This window comes from Cryptomeria japonica, chromosome 11 (genome assembly GCF_030272615.1).
Source record: "Cryptomeria japonica chromosome 11, Sugi_1.0, whole genome shotgun sequence".
NCBI classification, from domain to species: domain Eukaryota; kingdom Viridiplantae; phylum Streptophyta; class Pinopsida; order Cupressales; family Cupressaceae; genus Cryptomeria; species Cryptomeria japonica.
This window is the reverse complement of record NC_081415.1, coordinates 470,207,822-470,225,880: the sequence shown is the minus strand read 5'-3', so window position 1 is coordinate 470,225,880 and position 18,059 is coordinate 470,207,822.

Below are 18,059 nucleotides of genomic sequence, written 5' to 3'. Positions count from 1 at the left end.
ATTTTCAGAGGGTAAGGCTCGGGATTCATGTCCTACACCTTTCATTTGGCCTATTCAGTGATGTGAAACTTTCAGAATTCAGTTTGGAGAAGTTTACTAGGTACCCATTTCGAGGGGTGAGCTGAAAGTGCATTTTAGGCACAAATGCAGATTTTATTGAGTAGCCTACTTTGAGCGATTATCTCTTTTTCCCTGTTGATCATCATGAAAAAATTCAAAATGGATTGAATTGTATGCATAAAAGTGTGCCTCCGTGTAAAATTTCAAGTCTTGACGAATCCATTTGCTCAGTTTTTGAAGCGAAATCCCTTTGCAGTTTGTGTGATTTGACTAGTCCCTATTTCAACAGCTAGTCGGAGCCCTGTTTCGCATAAGTGTAAAAGTTTCCTCAGTAAGCATCATGTCAGAATGTTTGTTCTAGGTTATTGTCAAAATAAATGACAAGCTATGTTTCAAATTTCAAGCCTCTGTCAATCTGTTTGATCGGTTTTCAAAAGGGTTCATTTAGCCATCATTTTTAGTCTTTTGCATTTTCAGTGCTTTATCAGTTAATGTAGCCATTTTTGTGAGCGCGCCATTTGCATCCAGTCAGGCTTTTGGTCAAACTGAGAATTCAAATATTTAGTATGTACTTCAAGGTACCTGTGTTTCAAATTTGAGGGTCTACGGAGGTCGTTTGATATTTTTAAGAAAGGCATCATGTGTTGCCAGAACATTGACTTCATCAGGTCCGCAGTGTCAACAAAGCCAGTTGGTCATTTTCGCCAATTAATATCTCTTCACTCGGGACTCATCTTGAGAAACCATTTGGAAGAATTCATTTCTGTATATCAGAGTACACGCCTGTCAGATGGCAAGCTCCAGAAAGATGTTTTAACCGACTTGAAAAATACGTCTTCGCGATTAAATGCGAAAATGTGGTGCAGGCACCTGAAAGTTGCAAATTTCAATTTAATGATCCGAAAACGATGCCAATCGTTTCCAGAGGTAAGTTTAAGGTTCTTGAAGCATTTTAGAGGCCAGTCACATGAAAACAAATTTTTTTTTAGTCGGACCCACTTTGGGGCCCGACCTGGCTCATGCCCGTACACTGATTTTAGTGGCGATTTTTTGTTTAAATGGGGGATTTTCAGAAATTTTCAAGCATAATGTTTTGGTAGGTGTAACAACAGTCCTCCCTCATTGAAATGTGGAACAAAGGGCAAGTTCAAAATGAGGCACAAGTTTACTCAAATGAACCAAACATATGTGTAACATTTATTCCAAATATGGACCCTCAAAATGATACAACTGTGAATGTCAAGGGTGTCTCCTATGATTTGCTAGCTTGGTCTGTCAATATTCTTCCAGATTGCAAGAATTTCATTTTTAATGCAACAAAGGATAAATATGGTGATTGAGAAGCATCACATGACATATGTTAATGTTCTCTTTATATGAGAATAAAGTATTCCAACTGTAGTTTTAGTGGTAATAATTACACCTCCTCCCAAATACCATTTTCTAAAATGGAAATAGCAGACCAAGATTCATATCAAACTGCTGGTATCTATTCCAAAGCTTACCTACTCTCCCATCTTCTCCCTGCTGGATGTGATAATGAAAATGGCTGCCACAAAACTATAAATGCCAGCCAAAGACTTTCTTATGCATGGTGTTTTGGGGCTGCAGTCAAGAGCCAAGCCTGCTCATGTGGTGAAGAAGAGGGCAGCAATGAAGCACTTAGCAAAATGCAATTAGCATGTGTAAAGACTATCAGACTCTCAAGCAAATGCAAACAGTAGGTATATTTCGATGTTTTCCTTGGTGCATGGTGTGGTGTGAAGACTGAAGTCTTTCCAAGTAAATGCAAAGTGCAGACATAAAGCTTCAGACCTTGCTTCTTCCCCCTTTGCGTAGTGTTTTGGCTGAAGAGCCATTTGAAACTTCAGCCATTTGAAATGTCCTCCATTTGAAACCTCTGGTAGCAGCTACAACAGCATTGAAAACTTTCAGCAAATTGCAAATGCCAGTTTTCATGGCCGTTGGGTATCCCCAAATCCAATGTCCAACAGAAGGCACAAATCCAAAACACTTTCAGCAATGTGGGTGGTGAGATGAAGGTGTTGAAGAGGTGGTGTTTTTTGTGGGTAAATAGCGCTGGGAGAAGCATCGAGGAGCTTCCAAACAAATGCAATTTTATGGTAGTATCCCTTCCCACGTGGTAGTGCCAGCATCCCTCCTTTGCTCTGCGTGGAAATGGCTGGGTAGGGAGAGCATTATTGAAAGAAATCTAATGTAAATTGCAAGTGTAATTCTATTCTTCCCTATTGTGAGCCTGGTGTTTGGAGAAGGGTGTTTGAAGTTCCAAGCAAATGAGTGACTTAATGCAGACTTCCCTCCTTGCGTTGAAAGAATGCAAAGGATTTTAACCATGTAAACAACCAATGTGTCCTCCTTGCGTGGTGTGTGGAGTGTAGAAGGTGTTAAACCTCCTGTGCATGGTCGAAAAGGGCATTAAAATCAAATCAAACACCAAAGACTTCCATTAAAGCTCTGCAGAAAGCTTCAAAAACATAGTCCCAAACAAAGTCATTTATCCCACATTGGCTGGGAAGTGGACCATTTTGGTATTTAAATACAAAAGCTCACACATCTATAATGTCAAAGCCATCAAGGCTTTTGATGGACGGTGTCATTGGGCGCCCAAGGTGGGCCCACGCGTGGATGCAGATCCCAATGCGACCAAGGTGGCGACTGAGCGGCGACCAGGTGGACCCCACGCAGGCACACTTCCTGAGGCAAACAGGCAAATTTTGCAAAGAAGGTTCGGCTTAACCAATGAGCAGGTTCGAGATGATCCGACAAAGCATGTTGATTCGCAAGTCGAAGGTGCTCACCAATTAAACCCTGCGAAACAACAAAAAGAGGTAAAGACCCTGCAGGTTCGAGATGATCGGACGGCTCGCGCGACTTCACGAAGGAAAGTTGCTTGCCAGTTAAGGTCCGCGAAATAGTGAAAAGCATCTCTAAAAAAGAGAAGGTTAAAGGTCGAGCAAGTTCCAAGCAGATCGACGGTGCGCGTGGTTTCGTGAGGCGAAGATGCACGAAACATACCATCTACGAAATGGCGAAAGCCAAGTGGCGATGACATGGCAGGTCCAGTCAGCAGTCCAGCAGGCAGGTCCTGTCCCAATGGTGGTGATGTGGCGTGCACGTGGCATACAGGTGGATAGACAAGCAAGCGAACACGTGGCAGTGATGAGGTGTCAGCCAAGGTGGCACCCAATGGACCCCATCGACCAATTAGAGGCTGCCACATGGCAAGGCATCAGGCCAAAAGGGAAGCAAAAATCAAAATTAAAATTATGTTAATTACATAGTGCAAACTATATGAAAAATTCAAAAATTTAAATGATTGTGCACATGTGAATGATTAATTCGCCCAGGGTTTAATTTTTGGCCAAAGTGTGAAGTATTATATGTTTCCAGAAAGCTCTCGAAGTGAGGAATTCGATTAGGTAGTTAATTTTAACAAATATGAGATATTTCGAGAGCAATTTCCATGGGAAAGAAGAAGGAAAAGAATTTCAATTAGAGAAAATAGACACTTGGCATTTTCGATTGCAGATCTAATCTTTCCCTCCTCTTCTTATTCCCAATTCTTCTCATTTGTAAGGGTTCCATAATTTTGGAGGAAGTGCTCCAATTTTCATGGTTTCCATTTTCTGAATATCTTGACCCAAATGTGTACAATTCTATGGATCTTTTCAGGGTATAGAGATTGCAATGCAATGTTGTAGATGTGGCTTCTTAGTTGCAAGTCTTACTTGTGTCAGGCATGAGTAAAATTCCCACAGTATTGTCTCTGTGTAAGTATTTCATTATTATGAATTTAATCCTCAAGGAGGATGAAATTTGTCAATTTCAAGGAAGTTGTGTGATTGTTTGTGGGTATCCTTCAAGGAAGGTTTTAAACTTTGTAATCAATCATGAATAATGGAATGTGTCCCAGATTTGATAATTTTGTGAATGGATCTGAGTAATGCATTAATATAAGGTGTTAATGCAGGGATATTCTATAAGGAAAACAAATTTGCAACTGTGATTGACATATTTACAATTCTGTGTGAGACTTTGTTGCCCAATGAACAAGGAACTGGTCTTGTAGATTTGAGGATAGCTCCAGAACAACAATTTTAAAAGAAAATCTATTTCCCTTTATGTTTAGGGGTTTGTGTTCCATTCTTTCAAGCTCTATTCCATCTTATTATTTGTACAGATCTAGCCAATCTGTAGTGTTTCCTAACCTGTTGAGCTTGTGAAATGATCTATCTGCTTAGTGTTGATGCAGCTATGTGTCTATAATAGTTGTATTTAATGCATCAAAAGGGTGTCCCCCCTAGGTCTAGCAGAACCTGAAGTGCAGGAGGATCAATTAGGGTCCTATGTTATGTTGTCCTAGCCCTGATGTGTTTCGTAGATTGAAATTGGCCATTTCATAGAAGGATTGTAGGTGTTCTTGGGTTATCACTTTTGGTGAACAACATTTTGTACAGTTGGTCAAGAGTGGGATGCACTACATTTGTATATTGCAAACAATCTTGATTGGATGATGGTATGGATTGAACGTTGTCAACATTCTGGACGGACATTAACATGAGAAGGTGTGGCTTCATTGGTTAAAGAAGTACATCATAATGGAGATTCCAATGTTACGCAACGGGAAATTGATTTAGCATATGGTTTAAGAGATAAACAGGTATGTATAAATTTATTAATCACCCATATGTTTATCAACTCACAATGCAATAAATTTTACATGTTTGACATATCGCAGGTCAAACACCACAACGCTATGTGCTGCAATGGTCATAAATTTCACATAAAAAGTTGGATGACACGAAGAAAACTTGTGATTCTAGCATCACTGCAGTCTTTGAGGTGACAAATATTTCATCAAGAAATGACATTCATCCTCAATAGTCTCAAAATCGATACTATGGCATTTTGGATGTTATACTTGAGTGTGACTTTAATTCCTTCAAATTAGTTTTGTTCGTCGTCAAATGGTACAGGCTACGATTGAATAAAAATGATCCTGATAGAACAGTTATTGAACATGATAATGGTTTTATAATGCTAAATACAAGGTCATTTGAACCAGTTGGGGATGAGCCCTATGTTCTTCCAAGCCAATGTAAGTATTTTACTCAGAGGTTCCACATAAACTGGGTGAAGAAGAAGAAGAAGAAGAAGAAGAAGAAGAAGAGACTTCTTGATAGAATTTTTTTATGATGCACCTTTTAGAAGAAGAAGAAGATGCTAATTGTGATGCTCAATTACATATATGATGACACATCATGTGATGCTTCTAATGCTTATGATACATATGTATTTATTGTTTATCAACTTGCAAATGTAGTAATGCTTATGATGTTCAATTGATGCTGTTGATTTCAGGTATATGTGATGTTGTCACCCTTGGTGGGAACAAGTCATTGACTACAGACATCGTCAACCATTTAGTTGAGGATCCTGCATAGTCTACATAAAGTAAAGGTAAGGAGTTAAAAAATTTACAATGATTTTGATGACAACATCTTTTTATCATTTAATACTCTTTTTGTCTACAAAGTTCATGTTGTTCATGTTGTGTACTATGTAATTCTTAGCTAATATAAGACAATTGAATTACATTGTACAGGACCCTGAACCCCTTTGACGAGGATCCTGCACAGTCTCATGGATGGACATGTATAACTAGTCAATACACCCTATAGAAACAGTTTATTTTTTAAAAATTACTTGGAAAACAAACTTCCTCAGTTTTTCAAACCTCGACATTAGCAGCAAATCTAATACAGTTATCAACACTTGAGGCCCTGGTTGGACTTATTCCAATTTTCATCCCAAAATCAACTTTAGGGCTAACTTCTTCATCAACATTACCCTCATTTGCAAAATTTCTCTCTCATTACCAATTAACTCTCTCATTTCATGGAGTGCAGGTACCCCCAAATAGGTATTTGTCAGATCTATCTTCATTGAGTGAGTAAAATGCAGGAATAGAAAATGAAAGTGACACATGTAGTAGGTCTACAATAGGGAGATCAACAAGAGGTCAAAAGATTAGAAGAAAATTCAATAAACGCATGAAATTTTTCCTTGCTCAAGGGGGGTCATGTTCTTATGATGATGAGACCAAAGGCGACATTGAGGTGCCATTGAGGTACAGACATCTATAGAAACAATGGGTGCCCAAGGAACTTCCTCCAATAAACACCGATTTTTGTGTTAACGATAGGATATATCTCATAGCACCTTCGTTGTTACATGGTTTAGGCTTATTTTCCATGGATGGCATAAAGGTTTATTACAATAGAGTTGTTGAATTGATGGAGTTTGTTGGACCTTGTTACAATTACAATAATTGGATGCAGATTGTTAAATATAAAAAAAGTATGCGTAGGTATGCATTGTCAGCAAATTATATACAACAGAAAGACAATGATCAAAGTAAACGAGTGGCTGTATACATTGCTGGTCAGCCAAAAGAAATAGGGAATATTGCAGGTTTTATAAATAGTATGCGACCTCGGTCAACTAATAAACAACTCAATTTTATATTTGAGGCGCACGAGGGAAATTGTGTATTTGTATGTGCGATAAAATCAATAAGTGCAGACGAAGATCTTCTAATCGATTACAGTTTGAATCGTATAGATACAAACAAAGTTAATATCATGAGGGTGGTACATACTATATACCATTTAAATTAACCAACCTCCAATTAATGAATCCAATATACCATTTTATTATGAAGTTTTTTTGCTAAGTCTATTGGTTTAATTTCGCTAACGTTTTTTATATTTTTTCTTTGTCATGGGCCGACATGGATCCATCACACATCGCAGACAGGGATGTATCTTGTGACACTTCTACTGAGCAGGTAAACCTCATTGTAATTGTACAAATTAGATAGAAGCAAACTGTTACATTATTATGTTCTTTTTTTTAGTGATTTATACTAATTTTGTAATTGTTAATGATATTCTTGACACAGATGGATGTTCGCGGAAAGGGAAAGGGAGTTGCAGTACCTGAGCACCTTTCTAGGGATGTGGAATCATTAGGGTTAAGCGATGATGACCCTGAAGATCCCACACACCTTATGAAATTCTTTAAAATGCCTCTTAGAAAAATTAGAAAAGAGATTGTTGCTTTGGCAGCCGTGCATCCTATTACTGATGAGATACGAGAGAGGGTGGAATTATTGCTTCGAACAACAGGATACTTGCAAGTAAGTAGTAATGAAAGCTTTAATTATTAAAAAAGTTCAATAATGGTTTATATTTTATTCTCTTTTATGTCATTAACTAAAATATGTACGCATTGTTTTTATAACAATTTATCCACCCTCATCAAAGTCGTTCCCATGATTAGGGTGCTGCAGGATCTTTAGGTGATGACGATTTTCTTGTATTATCACTTGCTTGGCTTATCACTCTGAGTACCCAGAACACATCATACTTGATACTTTCAATTTTCAAAATAAAGGTTCATCCTTGTTTACAATTCTTGCACTTTTCATATATTTAATGTATTATTCTTTAGGTGCTATCAATGTTACTGTACAAATGTCGCTGCCACCTCATCAGAGGTTACCCTCACCTGTATTGCTGACTGCAATGTCGGTAACACGTAGCATGCAGACATCCTCTAGTGCATGTCATATTGGCTCGCCCATTGTTGGTAGATCCTTCTTTTGCTCTATCTTTTGTCATGTGTTTAGTTCCCTTCAAGCGTTCTTTCTTGAATTCTAATGCCATTTCATAGTGGATTCATTTTTTGCAGGAGGAGATGCACATGAGGATGTGCTAGAGGTGACTACTACTGATAGCATACCATCATTTCTTGGATCTTCTCATATTGCTAGTACGGGAACGTTGCAGGCCACATTGGTGGTGAGCGACGAAGAAATGATTCCCTTAAAGATACAAAAGGTTCCAGGTACTTTAAAATTATTATTATATATACTCTAATTGTAATTTACTTTATGTTCACTCATTTTGGACTAATGATCCCATGAATTTTTTGCAGGCAATGATATTTTCTATAAACATCTTAGTGACATTGCATTGTAGATATTTGGGCCCACCATACGTAAAAGGTGGTACATCATATGTGAACTATCCCTAATCCACTATTTTGATTTCATATCATTGCTAGAATAGTTTTCTTTTGATCCATTTCTTGAAGTGTAATAAATGTAGCTTTAGTTCATTTCTGAATCTAACAGGTTTGTTTTTTTCTTTAAAAGGTGGAATGACCAAGAAAAAAGGTTAAAAGATGAATTGACAAACCAAATGGTTGAGTGGTTTGGAAATGACACCTTTGACAAAACCAAGCTCCTTGAAAAAGATGGCACATATCTAAAGTATGTGAGGGACCAATACAGGACCCATTTGGAGAGGAACCTAAAGTACGAGCATCCCCCCATGATTCCAGAGAGGGAGTGGAAGGATCTGATTTTGGATGCCAAGGAGAGAATTGAAAGGAAAAAAGGAAATACACCACTAGACGTTAGAAGAAAGTATAGGATACTATTAAGAATGTAATTATGTACTAATTAATTACTCTTTATATTTATATAATCTAACATATTTTAAACTTTTTATAGACTGAGTGAAATGTCAAAGGCAACCAAGGAAAGGCAAGAAAAGCACGGGCAACACAAACTTGGCTCTGGTGGTTACATGAAACTTGCTGCATGAATTGTAAGTATCTCATGTAAATGAAATATTGCATCAAAATATTAATAAATTGTAAAAGTTTTTTTTTTTATCAAACAATGCAAACAAAATTCACGGTACCAAGCAAAAATGCAGGGCTCTGAATTCAATAGAGCGCCCACAAAAGATGTCAATAGAATTGCCTACCAGTAATGCTATTCAGTCATGGCTGATCGACTACGAGAATTAAGTGGGCATACACAACATTCGAGTACATCTGTCACATAGGTAAATATGCTAAATGGAAGTTGTTTCAAATTGAATACTTTACCAATAATCTAATTGATGTTGAGTTCCAACATAAAGTGACTATATTTGTTTTAAATAAGCAAGCAATGATAACAATGTGCATGCCATTGGAATGCAACCTGCTAATCATGAAACACCACCTACACATGAAGGTCCAGATGTGCATCCCAGTAGTGGAGGTATTCATTTGCTATTCAAATTTATTTATTTAGCTATTAATACAATTAAACATCTTAATTTGTAATTAGAGTAGTAATTAATGTAACCTTTTTTGTTAATATTTTAGAGCATGTAGTCGGTGGTGAGCAAGTGGAGCATGATCTGGGTACACAACATCAAGAACGTGATGTTCCCCACTCAGGTAAAGAGGACCACTGTTATTGATTTAAACAAATATAATTGCAATTGGTGTTCAGCATTAATGTAACCTTTAGTATTTCAACTCTAGATGATCTAGAGGGTGTTCAACATGTTGAGGTTGAGGCTACACAAAATGATGTGGCCCCATCAGGTAAAGAGCACAACAATTATGATCTCTAAATTAATGAAATACTTGAACAATAATTTTTATTTTTTTTGAATTTAACCCATTTCTTTGTTATTGCAGAGGACCCCCCTTTGCTTCAGTGTCCTCATCCTCAGTATAGGACTAGGCATACATCGAGATCACAAGCAGTTGGTGGAACATCTGCAGAGGGGGGAAATGACGAAGAAACCGATGTTCCACTTAGTCTTTTCATAGCTTCAAAGAAAAAAAAAAAGAAATAAATGATTGTAATCTAACTTATTTGATAATGACTGATTTTTATGTGTTAGTGAATGTAATTATGTGCTAATTAATGGTTATGGATGATATGTGTTAATTAATATTGATGAATGTTGCGTGTTAATTAATGTTAATCAATGTTATGTGTTAATGAACGTTATGTGATATTAATGAGTGAATGCTATATTTTATTAATGGTAGAATGAATGAATGAGTGAATGTTATAAGATGTTAACGGGAAATTTAGAGTGATGTTAGGGGGGGGAGGGGCCAAATCAGCTTCCACCTTCACGTGGTTGGCCCTGTTAAGTAGAGAATATTAAACTATTCTCGAAACCAAGCAAAGCTCAACAAGATAACACACTTTTCAATATTTCATTATGTTGCATAGTTAATCTTATTGAATAATGTATATTGAATCTTAATTGCAGGGTCCAACAGAGCCAACACGAACAACAACACCACAAGTTGCTTGATATAATGAACTCCCATATTGTCTTGTCTGTACACGAACAATATGAGTTGCTTCTAGTGTTGATATCCAAGGTGGACTGCAAAAGTTGTGAATATTCCTCATCCTTGTAAGTTTTTTTATTACTTGTAAGTAATGAATATGCCTCATCCTTGTAAGTTTTTTTATTACTTTTAAGTCATGAATATTGCTCTTTAGTTGATTAAAATCATTTCAGTGAATGCAAATATTGATTATTATAAAGTGATATTTGCACTATCAGTCCCAAATTGAAACCCTTTCAGTGCATGCATGTTGTTTGCCAAAATGCCATCTCAAAAGTATCAACAAACAAACATTGGCATTCACAAAATCAAGAAAGACAAACTGAAAATTAGCACTAGAGCATTCAAGTAAACTATTTGTCAAGAAGCATAGTTGAAAAGGTGCAAAAGAAATTGGTTTCAAAATAGGGGTAGACCATTACAAATTGGCAACTTGGCATCACTTCTCTTCTTACTTCTCCTCAACCCTCTTGCTCTGCACTCTCACTTTTTCACCTGGCACGTGCAACTTTCACTCTCACATTCAAAGTTGTCAGCTTCTTTCTCTTTGTTTTTGTGAGTTGAAACAAAAATAGGAGGCAGTTTTATGGTGGGGCCCATAGGTTGTGACGGTTTGACCTTGGGCATGGAGTTTGAAAAAAAGTTCAGATTTTTTTTAAATCACTTATGGGCTATTGGGATGGTTAGGAGGCTCTTGGGAGTCCCTCAAACATCTCAAGGATGTCCTAGAGATTTCTCAAAGATTATGACATTGGATTGCACTAGGGCAGAAGGGGGACGTCCCATCCAAGTCCCTGTATTCTGAAGGTGTCCCCATTTAAAAAACAAATAGTTTTGGGGGAGGAAATGTCCTTGTGGAAACGGGAACCTAGTGAAGACATTAAGAGGGCATGAAGGCACAACCAAGGGCCATTGAGTAGAAGGCAAAGGAAAAATCTTGGAAACAAGAGGAGGAGCACTTGGAGAAGAAGGTAGGGAAAATAAAAGTCTGACCAATAGAGAAGATGAACTCTGAGGGAAAACTACTAGAGATAGCAAGAAACTCTCCAACCAAAGTAGGGGAGACAAAACCAACAATCTCTTCTTAGGGAGGAGCTCTAGACCCCAAATCTGAAGAAAGAAATAGAGCTAAAGTGCACCCCTGATTTACTAACCAAAATGCTCAAAATTAAATGAAAATCTTTAATGAATACACAAAACTATATACATATGCAGGCACACCATGGTTGAGATGGTCCAACTCCCTAGTCTCACTCTACGACTAAGCTCGTGCCATATCTAAATCAAAGACATCTCAAATACATCATTGGTGGAAAGCTGCAAAATGCCATTTTCATACATAAGCAAGACATACACAATTGGGCACAATCACCAAGAGAATGGTAAAAAGTGTGTTTGAGATCATTGTCCTAATTGTGGTGTGGTCAAGAAGAGATCACTGTAAATTTGTCAACCTTTATGGTGATCTCTTCGTGACCATACCACAATTAGGACAATGATCTCAAACACACTTTTTACCGTTCTCTTGGTGATTGTGCCCAATTGTGTATGTCTTGCTTATGTATGAAAATGGCATTTTACAGCTTTCCACCGATGATGTATTTGATTTAGATATGGCATGAGCTTAGTCATAGAGTGAGACTAGGGAGTTGGACCATCTCAACCATGGTGCACCTGATCATATTAGCTTGAAACCATGCACCTCATATTAGCCTCAAACCTATGCCCCTACTGGCAGGTGGTGGGGATAGAATATCATTCGCTGTACATATCAATGACTGGATAATAATAATTTTTTTTGATAAAAATTATCATCATCAGAATTACGATGAATAGCAAGCTTTCGATTGACGATGTAATCGGTGGTCATATAGTGTTCTCGTCGGTGAAATGTTTTGGATTCATCGCACTTCCATCTCAAACCACACAAACATTAGACGAGGATTTTGTACGTGCGATGAGACTTCATAGTCAGATGGTCGTTGATGTCTTTGAATGGACCGACGACACAAGCGTCGGACAAACAACATCACCGTCGGTGCAAAGTTCCAAATCACCGCCCGCTTTGCGATGAAATCTACTGATTCCGATGACTTTTTTGACCAGAAGAGCGTTCATGCCCACCGTCGGCAGAGTCCATGGGATTGTCATATTTTCGACGGGCAGGGCATCATCGACCAATCTAACGATGAGTTTTCAACGGCTACTTTTGTCGGCACTCCGATGAAAATTAGTCGCAAATCCGACAATCGGCCATCGGAAATCAGCTCCGAATGTAGTAGTGAAAATGGATTATCAAATCCAATATACTACTTCAAAACAATATCTCATATGTCAGGCTTAGTACCGGTTTAAGCTCAGTCAATAACCAAAACCTTCGCTGTCAACTATATCACCTGTATACACCTAAAAATTGGCTATGAGTAATTAAATAAATATTTTATATTTATTTAATAATTATTCGTCTATTAAATAGTTAATTCGAAAAGATTAATCTGTTTAATTCATTTCATGTCTTTCTATTAATTAATATTTTATTAATTAATTCATCTATCTTATTCCTCTAATTAATTAAATATCCCATATTTAATTATTCCTCTAATCAAGTTAATTAAATATCTAATATTTAATTATCTCCTCCAAAGTTAATTAAATATCTAATGTTTAATTATCTTCTCCAAACAATTAAATATCTAATATTTAATAGTTATTCTCCTATCCTATAGTCTCAAATATTAAATAATTCCTAAATTATTTAATCCCTTTTTCTAACTCACCCTCCATCTCCACTTCATCTTCCCTTTGCCAACTCATCAAACATGTGGCTAAGGAAATTAATATTTCTTAGATATTAATTCATGATTTATCTTCAACTACCAAACTTAATGAAAATTGTGTACGTACACATATTTCATAACCATTTCCTATATTCTCTCCAACACCCCTACATCTTGGGAAGGACTTGAGTCCACTTGTCCTACCATGCCTAAATTTCCTCCAACCATCCCTAGATTCCCTTAGTCAGCAACCCAGTCAAGGTGAGATGAGTGACACTTATCTTCTCCTTCCCCCTTTCTCTCAACCTTCACCTTTGCTCACAACCATTCAAATTTGCAGATCTGATCATGACCATTGATCTGAGCCACATTATCTTATCCTCTCAAGGTCTATAAAATCAAGAGCTTCAGTTGAGAGAGAGTTAGACTTGAAGAGACTTCAAGTGCATTTTGCAAGCTAATCATATGCATCTGTGAGTTTTTGAAGCAAATAGCAATAGCAATTATCATATAGCATTTTAGCATAATCATGTAGCTTTTGCATATCATACTATTAGTTAACTACAAGTTATCAGTCTATTCTTCATATGCCATCTTGGAAGCCAACAGTGCATTGTCTGAGAGCACACCATCTGCAACCAGGAATAGTGGAGTTAGGACACAATGAGACATAAGCCATGAAGGTAAAATAATGTTTTATTTTAATATTTATTTCATGCAGTTTCATTTGGTTGATTTTGGATTTCCTGTATGCATTTCCATTGTATTTTGTGAAACTAACTTATTACAGGTAATATTCTAAGGATGAAATTCAAGCTCACACATTTTGGCACCCACCGTGGGGCCGGACCTTGCATATACTTTTAAAAATCTTGAAAAAAAAAAAAAATTAACATATTTGTAATTCAGATTCATGCATATGTCAATTTTGATAGCACTTTTGCATTCTAGGTTAGCACTTTTGCATCATAGGTTAGCGCATATGTTATGTAGGTTAGCGCTTTTGTCAGAAAATCAACGCTTTTGCACAATAGGTTAGTGCATATGTCATGCAGGTTAGCACTTTTGTCTAAAGATTAGCACTTTTGTAACGCAAGTTAGCGCTTTTGTAACGCAGGTTAGCGCTTTTGAATCGTAGGATAGCGCATTTGACAAAAAGTTTGTAACCAATTTGAAATTAGGCTTTTGGAAGCCCACCTAAGGTTTTTCACTAACTTTTTACTATTTTGCAGATTTCTAACAGTTTCTTGCAGGTTTGGAGAAGATAATTTAGGATTTAGTGATTTCTTTCCTAGCTTTTTCAAAGTTGGTTAAAAAGAACTCATATTTCCTTTTGGGTAAAAAGAACTTCATTTTCAAACTTGGTGTTCTAAAAAGTACCTCAGTTGTTTTTGAGCTCTAAAAATAATCACATTTGCAAGGTAAAAAGAACAACAAATCAAACATTTACTTTCTTGCAAAGTTAGGATTCACACTTCAAATTTTGGGTTCTAAAAAGAACAACAATTTTTTATTTTCTTGCAAAGGTAAAAAGCACAATCAATCTTATATTTTGCAAGTTAAAAAGAACAATCAACTTGTCTGTTCTTATGAAGCAAGTTACTTTTTTGCAATGATTTTCATTTTGTTGACCAGGATTTCCAAGTCCTAGTTTAGAAAATCATTTGCTATATGGGGCTAAAATAAACACCATGCTTGTTGGAGAAAAATCTCCAAGTAGAGGATAGACCACATTGCTATGGAAAATTAAAAAGAATGCTTGTATTCCATGTCTCAAAAGTGGTAGGTATATGCTCTCCCCTTAATTGGGTGATCAAAAAGCCAAACCCACTCTTTTATGCTTTCTTTACTTTCAAGCAATTAATCCATTAGAGGGCCTCCCTTCCTGAGCTGCCTTGAGGGGGCTAGTGAGAGGGGAACGACCTAAAGTGGAAATGGGCTAATATCGAGTCCTTCCAATCCACTCTAAATAAATCATGTTTGTGACGAAAGTTCAAACAACATGTGCTAATAAGTTCATACCGACACTATGTTTCCCCATAAACCCTATGGAGCGTAACCTCTATAGGCTGGGAACCTTCTATATTTACAGAGCTGAAAGTGCCGCATGTATGGCCACATGACCGGAAGCCTTTACTAAAAACTATTTGTACTAGTTGCCAAAAACCTTCTAGTTGTTGGCGCAGGAGGTCGGACCTTTGAAGCGGCTCACACACATACGGTTCCTAGTAGAGATATAAAGTTTGCCATGAGGAGATTTCATGGAAACTGGTGCTTAGCTGCCCCGAAGAAGTGAGTGCCGAGGGTGGAGCCAGTGGGGTCAAGCATCTAAATATCCACTTTGAATAACGTAGCCTTGAGGGAAACTCCATGTGAGATTCAACAACTATTGTCTCAGCCTACCATAGGGATTTGTACTTGCTTATGCTTTTCATTTATTAAAAAATGTGTCTTCTATGTCTGTAACATGTTCCAAATGGTCAAAAATTGAAGAAAATTATCATCTACAAGCGATCGAAAATCAACAAATTTCTGAAAAGTGTGATCAAAAGGATAAAACAAAAAGCATTCCAACACTTGAAGCACCAACTCAAAATCAAAGTATCAAAACATCAAAATATCAAAATAATCCTTGAAGTAGGTTTGTCTCTAAACCATCATGTATTTTCAAGATAGCTCAAAACAACTAGGTTGCTAATCCTATAGATTATTCCCAAAAGGTTCTATAAACATCAACATTCAACAAACTATTGATTCAAACATCTTAAGTGCAAAAATCAACATCCTTGTCAAGACTCTCATTAGGATAATCAAATCCTCTATCACGAAGCTTGATCAAGCTATACTAGGTTCCTAATCTTGGATATATCTTTCCTATTTTGAACTTAGGTTACATCAAAACCAAAATTGTACCAACATTGGAATCAAACTTGTAAACTATCAAATGCTTATATGATTTTTAAGTATCACCTTAAGAAAAGAAAACCCAGTTACAAAGCTACTCAGAAGAGAATAAGATTCTTGTCTATCAATCACAAGATCTTACTGAAACATAGGATATTCCTACACCATTTTTGTCACTACTTACGTGGTTGCGGTACAGAATTTGATGGTGAAACTCTACAAAGATGTGCTTTTCAACAAAGAGATGCTTTATCCCAACGAACAAACAATAGCGGTAAGATCAATAAAGCATATCTTCCTAAACCAATAATCACCTATTGACCTTGTCCTTGGGAATTTTTTGACAACTTTGAGATAAACACATGCCAGTTTGGACTAGAGCCCAATACGAATAGCTTAGAAAACAACAACAAATGGAGGAAGAAGATACCACTTTTGGATTTACCGCTATTGACGAAGAAGCTGTCAATAGCATGATTAGAGACCTTGAACAAGATTTCAAATTTGATAGGCTAATGGAAAAATTATTGACAAAACAAAAAGAGAAATATCTCTTGATGTTGGCAAAATCTGGAGCTAAACTACCACAAGACTTTAATATAGAAAGCTTAAAACAAGATGTGGAAACAAGTAACACCCAAAACACGGATGAGCAAAACAATGAAGATATGAACAAAGAAAGTAGCGAAGAAACAAGGAAAGAAAGGGATGACAAAAGAAAAGAATGTAATGATAAAAGAAGAAATGTGGATAATCCATTTTTAAACTTTACTCAACAAATACAAACTCTACAATAGCAGATACAAGACATGACAAATGGGACAAGTTCCAAGAAGTATTCATTAGAAGACATATGTCCATATCCCTTTGATAAAAAGCTAAATATGATACCATTTCCACAACATTGCCAGATTCCTAAATATGACAAATATGATGGAAGATCTGATCCTCAAGATCACATTAGGGAGTTTTGTACTATGAGCATGGAATTTGCTCACGATGAGACTTACCTTATGCATCTTTTTCCTAGGAGTTTAAATGGACAATCAATGGAATGGTTTTCAAGATTACCATATGGAATCAAATCCTTTGAAGAACTTGTGAATAGGTTTATTTCACAATATTCCTACAATATAAGGAACGAAATAACAATGCTAGATCTTTGAAATGTAAAACAAAAGAATGGTGAATCCTTTATGATCTTTTTACAACAATGGAAACACATGTTTAATAGGTATCCCCAGGATGTACCTGATCAAGAAAAAATGGACATATTCATTGATAATCTTATCAGATTTATCGACTAAGGATGCAATGTCCTCCCTCTTTTGCCAAAATGATCAAAAATGGTTTGAAAATAGAGAACGCAATGGTAAAGAAAGGAGAACTAAAACTTTACAATAATTCATACAATAGCAACAACAACAACAACAACAACAATGATAAATCCAAGTTCTGGTCAAAGAATAGGAATGTCAGCAATGAAGGAAATGATGATAACAATACTACAAAACAACGACAACCAATTTTCAATCTATCAAGTCAAATCCCAAGCAACAACAATCTGGAAAATAATAAAGTCAAGTCCTTTTTCTCTAATCCTCAGAGAAAATTCACAAATATTGGAGAATCTTTAGAATCAGATATAAAACTTTGCTTGCTAACAAATTGATTGTTTTACCCGAAGCAAGAATTTATGAACCACCAGTTAAGCCAAATTGGTGGAATGACAATCATTTTTGCAATTATCATTGGAATAAAGGACACCTAACAAATGATTGTCAAAGATTGAAACACATTATCAAACATCTAATTGATAATGGAACCATCATGGTGGATAGCCATAAGACGAACGAATCACACTTGGCTTTTAAAACTCCACTTCCAAACTATGATAAAGGTGAATCATCCCAATTGGAAAATGACAAAGGGAAAGCCAAAGTGAATTACGCTTATACATACGATGATGTAGTAAATGTGATAATTGTTAACAAAAATCCATCTTCAGAACCAATCAACGTTATCATAAGAAGCAAAGCAAAGGTTACCTTTCTAGGTATAGTAAAAGACTCA